A 9,310-nucleotide genomic window follows, 5' to 3' on the forward strand; every position below is an offset into this window, starting at 1 on the left:
GATTGGTTCAGATCTGTTCCCAGACTGTTCTAATCAACCAAGTTTACTTGTAGTTGTGTATGACAAGTAACCGAGGTTTCTTGTCATCCACAACTAACTCATCTCTCTAGTTTGAAACCTTTATAGTCCATCAACACCTTTATACCACTTACATTGCATCTAAGACCTAAATGGTACAACATGATCATGGTCTTCATGCAATTCTTCAAGAGTTGGCTTCACAAGCTTCATCTTTCTATCCATTGAACTCGTACTTTGGCACCTACACATGTAAACAGAAACATGCATGCAATATAATAGTTCAATGTGCTTTGTCATCACTCAAAACTCAAAACACGGAACTCAACAAATTCCCCCTTGTTGATGATGACAAACCCTGAAGTTCCCCCAGAAGTCAACATTACCCTATTCAAAATATAACACGCAGTACTTACAGCCTCAACCCAGAAGTTTCGAGGAAGACCACTCTCTAGAAGCATTGTTCTTGCCATTTCTTCTAGAGTGCGATTTTTCCTTTCAACCACTCCATTTTGTTGTGGAGTTCTATGAGCTGAAAAGTTGTGAGATACACCATGATCATTACAGTAGGTTACAAAGCTGACATTGTCAAATTCAGAACCATGATCAGACCGGATAGAGACCAGTTGATGACTAATCTTGTTTTGGACCTGTTTTACCAGAATTTCAAATTTTTCAAAAGTTTCATTTTTAAACTTCAAAAAGATTGTCCAAGTGAAACGAGAATAATCATCAACTAACACAAACACATAACTATGACCATTTCGACTTTGCACATGTATGGGCCCACATAAGTCCATGTGTACAAGTTCGAAAGGTCTAGTTGTGCTTACAAACTTCTTTGGCTGAAAAGTGGACTTGACATGTTTACATTTAGCACATTCATAACAAATATGATCTGCAGCAAACTTGATGTTAGGTGAACCTGTCACCAAGTCTTGAGATCTTATTTATTGAGCAAAGAAAAACTTACATGTCCAAGTCTCTTATGCCACAACCAATGATCATCCTTTATAACACTAAGACAAGTGGCACTGGTCTTTGGAATCTGACTTAAAAATGTTATGTAAACATTGTTATGTCGAAATCCCTTGCAGACCAGTTCCCTTGTTTCAGTGTTGACTATATGACAAAGATTGGTTTCAAATTCAACATGGTTTCCTTTGTCACATAGTTGAGAAATGCTCAAGAGGTTATGTTTCAAACCTTCTACAAAGTAAACATCATAATAGCTTGAGAAAGTGTCTTACCAACTTTACCTATACCTTTAATCAAACCTTTGCTATTGTCTCCAAAGGTGACACTTCCTCCTTCATAGGCTACGAGTGAGAGAAATTGACTTTTATCTCCTGACATGTGTCTTGAGCAACCACTGTCCAAATACCAGTATGGTTTTGCTCTCACTCTAACCTGCACGACAAATCAAGGTTTGTATGTTTATAAACCCAGATTTTCTTGGGTTCCTTGTCCTTGGAAACTGGTTTGACTCTGCCCTTTCTAACCCAGATTTGTTTTACATTGGTCTTCTTTGTTTTATCACGTTTTTCATTGTTAGACCAATTGTGTGTGTGACCCTTCTGATAATGGGCATTGTGAACATGATACCTTTTATCATGTTTTTTCTTAGTCCAACAAGTATTAATAACATGACCATTCTTACCACAGTAGGTACATACGTGCATGTCCTTTGCAAACACGTACTTACCTCTCTTGAATTCAGAAATCCAAGTCTCATCTCTTCCCAACTTTGGTGGCTGTTGGGAACTGGTTCCAGAATACCCTAATCCAAACCTCTGAGGATTACCAGGTTGTGAGGTCAGAATGTTTAAAGTACTCTGAGCATCGAGCAACCTGTTCATCTGTCTCAAGCAGTCACTCAAATCCTGTTCCTTGGTTTCAAGTTTCTTAAGTTGAGCTTCATTAAATTCTGCAGCAATGGCAAGATCCAACTTTGCCTTATGAAGCTCATCCTTAAGTTTTGAAACCAGTTCTGGATCTGGTTCAGAAGTGGTCGCAATGTTCTTGCCTTTTCTTAGTTCGTATATTCGGATTGAAGATCACAGATCTTACCCTCATATTCCAAACATAAGTCTTCACATTAACACTAGGACCACTTGTGCTAGCAAAAGAAGCTTTCAAATCCACATACTCATTGAACAATTCTTCCACATCATCAATCAGATAATTATGAGCCAAAATTAAATCAGAATGTTCTAAAGTAAAGCTTTTCTGTTTGAGTAACTCGAAATTTATACCTTCAACTTCAGCCTCCTTGAGTTTACTAAATCCTCTATCATTATTTTGATAAAAATCAGTTTTTAAAAATCTGATTGAGGTCTTAGCATCTCAAGCTCAATATTCTTCTGATCCAAACTTATTTCAAGCTCTGAAATTTTTTCTTTCAGTTCTGTACAAATAAGTTCAAGTTCAGCAGAACGACTTTCACTTAGGTCTAAGTTTCGAGTTACCTCTCTCAACTTCTTTTTGTTAGCTTTATAAGCAGCATTACCTTTAACATTTTGTTCAATAGCAGAATCAATAAAACCTAGTAACTCATCTCTATCACAATATCTCATTTGTTCTTGCATATTAGAAATAGTTACCTGTTCTTCGTCGGAAGAGCTGCTTCCTGCCATGAGACACATGTGTCCTTTCTTTCCTAAACTGGTCTGCTTCTGGTCTATGTCTCCAATCATAACGGTCACACACATTAGGGCTTCATCTTCCTCGCTTTCACAACCTGAATCAGAATCACCCCAGGCGGCTAGCATAGCCCTCTTAGTCATTTTCTTCTTCTCTTGTCCTCCTTTATCATTCTTCCATGCTGGACAATCCTTGATCATGTGTCCAGTTTCTCCACATTTGAAGCAACCAGTGCTAGAACTGGTCTTCTTCGAGTTGCCCTTGTTCTTCCAAGACTTCCCCTTGAACTGCGTTCTAGACTCCTCTCAAACCTCTTAGCCATGAGTCCAATCTCATCGAGATCTTCATCATTTCCTCACCTTCAAAGCTAACCCACGACTTTTGGTTGTGCTTTCCTCCTTTGAATCCACCAGCAACTCATGAGTCATTAATGGCCCAATAAGTTGTTCTATGGACAAGGTCGTTAGGTCCTTAGCCTCCTGAATAGCAGTCACCTTGGGCAGCCATTTACCTGTCAAACTTCTCAAGATCTTTCTCACCAAATCTTCATTAGTAAAGTTCTTTCCAAGAGATTTAAGTTCATTGATAATTGTCATGAAACGAGTAAACATATCTCTTATATTTTCATCTCGGTTCATATCAAAAGTTTCATATTTAGACATAAGCATATCAACTTTAGATCTCCTGACTTCACTAGTGCCTTCATAGGCTAATTCTAGGGTTTCCCATATTTCCTTAGCAGTAGAGCATGCTAAGATACGACTTACCTCATTATCAGCAATACCTTATTAAAGTAGTGACATGGCCTTTGCATTCTTCTCGAGAGTCTTCAGATCTATAGTAGTGTACTCACTCTCCTTCTTCTCTGTTCCATCTGAATTGTTATCCACCTTCCTTGGTCCATTCATGATGATCATCCAGCACTCATAGTCTGTGCCAATGATCAGATTTCTCATGCAATTTTTCCACCAAGGATAGTTGGTTCCATTGAACTTTGGCAACCTTGATCTCCGGGTCCACTGGTCATTTCTTGAGTAGTCATTATTATTCTTCCTTCTCTAGGTGTTACCCTTGAAGAAGTTAGGCTCTGATACCAATTGTAAGTGCAAGTGATACTCAAGAGGGGGGGTGAATTGAGTGTTTGTCCGAACGTTGTAAAATTTTCGATTATAGTAAGAACAGTAAAGGAACAGTTCTCTAGCAGCGGAAATAAAAGCAATGAATAAACAACACAAGGATTTAACAGGTTCGACTTGTAATAAGTCTACGTCCTCCACTCACTCACTCTTTTATTAATCAACTCAGAATAACAAAAGAACTACACTCAATCACTTATGCACCTATGCACAAGATGATTCCCCAACTTCCACGTCTGGAAGTTCGACCCAACCACCAACTATGATGGTTCAAATGAAGTTGATCCCCAATCATCTTCCCCAGCAAACTGAACTCACAATTTGCTCACTTACAACAAGTTTTCTCTCAAGAACAAACAGCCTTACACGCTTAGAATGAGAGTAGTTTAAGATCTATGTGGTATTAGGGTTTGTGCTAGGTTTGAGAGCTTGAGAGAGAGAAAGCTTTTGCTTAGAGTATATAAAAATATGCGTGCAAAAGCCCCACTGTTTGTGTGCTAGCATAACTCCTTAAATAAGCCTTTGGTAAGTAAATGTTACATGATATTATGAGAGTATATTTTCCTCGAAAGTATGAAAATCATTCCAAGGAAAATATACTCACTGATTTTATTTGATATCAAATAAAATCAGTTAATATCATATAACACACTTACATACTTAAGAAATCTTGCTCACACAACAAACCATGCATCCGTGTATTTTGAAAATCAATTTTGCGGAAAAGAAAACTTTCCTAAAATACGAATGCATGAAATAAACCCTAGAGGACTGGTTCAGATCTGTTCCCAGACTGTTCCAATGAACCAAGTTTACTTGTAGTTTTGTATGACAAGTAACCAAGGTTTCTTGTCATCCACAACTGACTCATCTCTCTAGTTTCAAACCTTTATAGTGCATCAACCACTTTATACCACTTACATTGCATCTAAGACCTAAATGCTACAACATGATCTTGGTCTTCATGCAATTCTTCAAGACTTGGCTTCACAAGCTTCATCTTTCTATCCATTGAACTCGTACTTTGGCGCCTACACATGTAAACAGAAACATGCATGAAATATAATAGTTCAATGTGGTTTGTCATCACTCAAAACTCAAAACAGGGAACTCAACAGTCTACTACCAACTCCCCTTGTGTCCCCACATTTCCAACATGCTCATAATTAATTAATGTAATATCTTCTCTCCCCACAAAGTCAACATTTAATTCATTAAATTGGGGCCCAACATCATTATTAAACAACTCCACATTCTCTGGGGAAAAAAGAGATTGGAAATTAAAAGTAGCACTTACTTCATGAGAATTTAAGGTCTGCTCTACTACTTTGCCGCTTTCACCTTACTCACCTCCATTCTCGGCCTCCTTACTCGTTCCCTCTTTCTCACCCACTTTCACGCCTCTAACCAGTAAAGTGATATCCTCCTCATTAGCAGGAGTGCTGAAAATCAATCGACGCGAGTTGTGAAGAAAAGCTTTTGTCTCCTCTATCATCTTCATTCGACCCTTCCTTGGGGATGCCCGAAGCCAAGCCCCCCATTGTTTACCATATTCTTGTTCCTCCTCGACCTCTAATGGGTAATCTCTCTCAATGTGTCCCAGAAAACCACATTCATAGCAAAAAGTGGGTAGCCTCTCATATTTTATTTCAATCACCACCGTCCTCCCATTCCTTGTTTTGAGTTTTTGAATGCGGCGAAGCGGCTTGGAAATGTCCAGGTTCATCTTTACCCGAGCCGACTTGTCCCATGCAAGTCCATCTGACTCCACCTCTAACACGGGCCCTATACTGCCGCCTATAGTCCTCTCCACGGCCTCCGCTCTACTATCCATAGGGAGCTTATAAAGTCTCATCCAAAAAGGACATTGAGTCAGGGAAATTTTGGATGGTAGAATACTACCCTCGATCTCCTCCGAAAGCATGAGATGGTTGTCAAAAGTCCAAGGTCGTCTGGCCATAACCTTGGCTTTATCCTTTGTCGTAGCAAATTGAATCACAAAAAGGCCATTTTCGATTTGACGGAAAAGGTCCCCTTTTGAAAGTGTCCAGATTTGATTCAAAGTCCTTTTGAGGGCTTCAAAATTATATGTTCTAATGGTGAGAACTTTACCCACAAGTGCTAGGTTTGTCAAAGACGCCTTGGGATTTTTGTCCAACCCTCCTAATTCTACGATAAAACCTTCATCTGCTGTGATTTTGAGGTTCGAAACCTTGTCTGCGAGATTATCAGCCATGAGACTGACACAGATCCCACGAAGGATTAGCAATGAGCGAAAAACGAGACCGAGCACTCAAACCCTAGCCTTTTCGCCAAAGAGAGACGTTTTCTTCGCTTTCTATTATCATTGTTTTATTATTATAGAATTAAATGATTGAACTAAACTTTTTGCAACTGAACTGAATTGAACTGATTACAACTGAACTGAACTGAAAATAAGTTGGGGAGAACAGGCTGTTGCAATATTTATTTATTAACTTTGACTATAAATTTGTAATGATATAAAACAAATATTATGTTAACTAAAATGTTATTGGTCATTGTCTTATATTAGGAGGTCTAGGAGTAGTATTATTTACCAATCCCATTTTTTCGGCTTTTTCACTAGGATTGGTTCTTGTTTGTATATCTTTATTCTATATTCCAGCAAACTCCCACTTTGTAGCTTCTGCACAACTTCTTATTTATGTGGGAGCTATAAACATATTAATAATATTTTGGTCTTAGAAGAAAACATGTTTATTGCAGTGAATCAAGTCATTGCGAAAAATCAATTTTCGTTGTTATAAATAGAGATTGCAATACTTTTGTCTTTGCATGGTCATTACGGGTACGTGCGTAGCTAAAGATTTTACAACGACATTTGATTTAGCAAAAAATATACTCTTTTGCAATGAATTTTATCATTACAATAAAGAAGACGTTGTCGCATGTTATGTTTTCGAGAAAAAAATTACATATCTATAACAACAACCTAAGTTGTTGCAATATGTTTGTTTGTGTTATGCAACATATATAGTTGTTGCAATACATCCTTTTTGCAATGACAAGAGTTGTTGCGAAATAATACTTTTTAAAAATTCTTTTACTTAAAAAAATCTATGCTAATAATAGTCATAAGTTCAATTACTAGTAGAATTAGGTAAACTTAAAAGCTACATATTAGTTACATCTCTCTCAAGACTGCTATGAAGGCTCACGATAAGGGTTTTACTATCGTGTACCGCGACGCTCAATGGGGCGGAAGAAGAAGGCTACGGTGCCGATAAATTGCTCGCCAACACGGGGGAAAACTGGAGAATCTTCTCACACAAGAGTGGAGCAAGGAGATGCATTGGGTAATGAGAAATTCAATGGGAAAATACCCAACCCAGTTAATGGGTAACTGAACCTCAAGTCTAAGTGCAACACCTCACACAGAGAAGGAGAAATCGACGGGAGGAGTTATAGGTACCGATGCTACAAATCAATGGAAGATATTCACAAGGCAAAGCCGGATATTCGATAAACGTATGGGACTAAAATTCTTAACTCCTTTAATTTTGGAAGGCATTCATACTGCTAGATTAGAGCAATCAAAAGTGGAAAAAATGAATGAAATATGGGCCAACTCTTCCATTGTTTACATTATGGGTCAAAATCCTACTTTATCTGTGTTAAAATCTTACATTAAAGCACAATGATACTTGCAAGAGAAACCTATCTTGCTTAAACATGAGGACGGTTATTTTGTCATTAAGCCTATAAGTAGGGAAGTTAGGGATTCAATTTTGTATTCAGGACCTTATCTTTTCTTTGGGAACCCAATGATAGTTAAACAGTGGTCTTCCGCGTTTATTTATCATAAGGAAGTCTTAAAAGTGGTTTCCATATGGGTTAAATTCCCCAACCTTCCCTTGAATTGCTGGCGAAACACACTCGACATCCATAAACTACAATTAACTCTTAATTAATTTTACTTCCCAGCGGAAAAATATTCTTAAATACACAAATAAATTGACTAAATTTCAAAATATTATATACAATGAAATATCAGTAACTATTCCTGAATCAACTATCTAACTACAAACTTAATTCTTGATCCACAAGACATCTTTATCTTGCTCCACTTGCAATTCTGAGCTCTGAATATCAAACCTGCAAATTCTAGGAAGAAATACAAAACAAACAAAATTCCAAAATGAGTGAAAAACTCGTAACCTTTACTTAAGCCCGTTATAAACTTTTTATTTCAAATCACTTCTTTCTGTTACAACCCTGTCATATCTTATTCTCTTAAGCAAATTAGTGGCAAGTACAGGATTCGAAGAAACGCTGCCTCCAAGTTTTGTTATGGAGCCCAGCAATACTACCCCCAAGGTTTGTTATGGAGTGTAGCCGACCATATCAGATCAAAAGAGTAACCATCCTCCACCCATACCTTGCTCACTTTCTATTTTCAGTTCATAAATTAAGCCAGCAAAACAATCGTGTATTCATACTCATTGATGTTTCCAAAATCAACTCATAAAATCACATTCATAACTATGGCCATAGTACAAATTTAAGTATCAAAACATAACAAACAGATCCACACACAGAAGGGCATGAGTAAATTATTTGACTAAACATAAAAGTTACCTAAACGTGTTCCAATTCCAGCAACACAATTTCCTTAACAACTCCAAATGATATTCCACTTGAAAATCATCCTCCAATAATAACCTCACAATAATAACAATAATCAATAACCAGTCTTAACTATTCTAAACTAGAAAATGAAACCATAACCAATTCCCAAACTAGGAATTACGTCCACTTTAGTACTCTAATTTCTTTGATTCCCAAACAGCGATAAATTCAATAACTATTCTCAAACTAGTAAAAGTAGGACACAGAACCATAACACATTCTTAATTTAGAATCTATATTCTTTTATCATTCAACTCCCCAATCACATGTTATGTAAACTAAATTTGCCATCCTATATCCACAATTCTAACCCAGATTATAATAATTCAACAACAACCACTCCAACTATAAACGAATACATCTCTTTTTAGCTAAATTCATAATAACTAATCAATTTGCTAATCATAATCAAATCTTAAAATGAAACAAAATCCAATGCTAAGTAAACTCACTAAAATTCGATTTAAACACAAACTTATAACCAAGTATTAAAGGATAAACGTGGGCTTGGTATTTGTAAATTCTAATAAGAAATCGCATACTGAAATAAGGACGTATGATTTACCTTTGCTCACTTGGAGCAAGGATGACACGCATGGTAGGGGAGCTCGAAGCTCCGGCGAGGTGACAGATTAACTGTGCAGGTCCGGGGAGGCGGCGTAAGTTAGGCTGAGCTGCGACATCAAGCTGGTGGTGCACTAGGGGAAAAAAAAGGAAGGGCTGCGCTGAAAGGGCTGCGCTTTCTTCATTACGCAGCCCTTCTATACAGTAGGGTTGCGCTTTTAAATAAAACACAGCCCTTCGTTAAAGTAGGGCTGCGTTTTAATAGAAAACCGCAGCCC

The sequence above is a fragment of the Beta vulgaris genome, chromosome 5 (genome assembly GCF_026745355.1).
Source record: "Beta vulgaris subsp. vulgaris cultivar EL10 chromosome 5, EL10.2, whole genome shotgun sequence".
Classification (NCBI taxonomy): Eukaryota; Viridiplantae; Streptophyta; class Magnoliopsida; order Caryophyllales; family Amaranthaceae; genus Beta; species Beta vulgaris.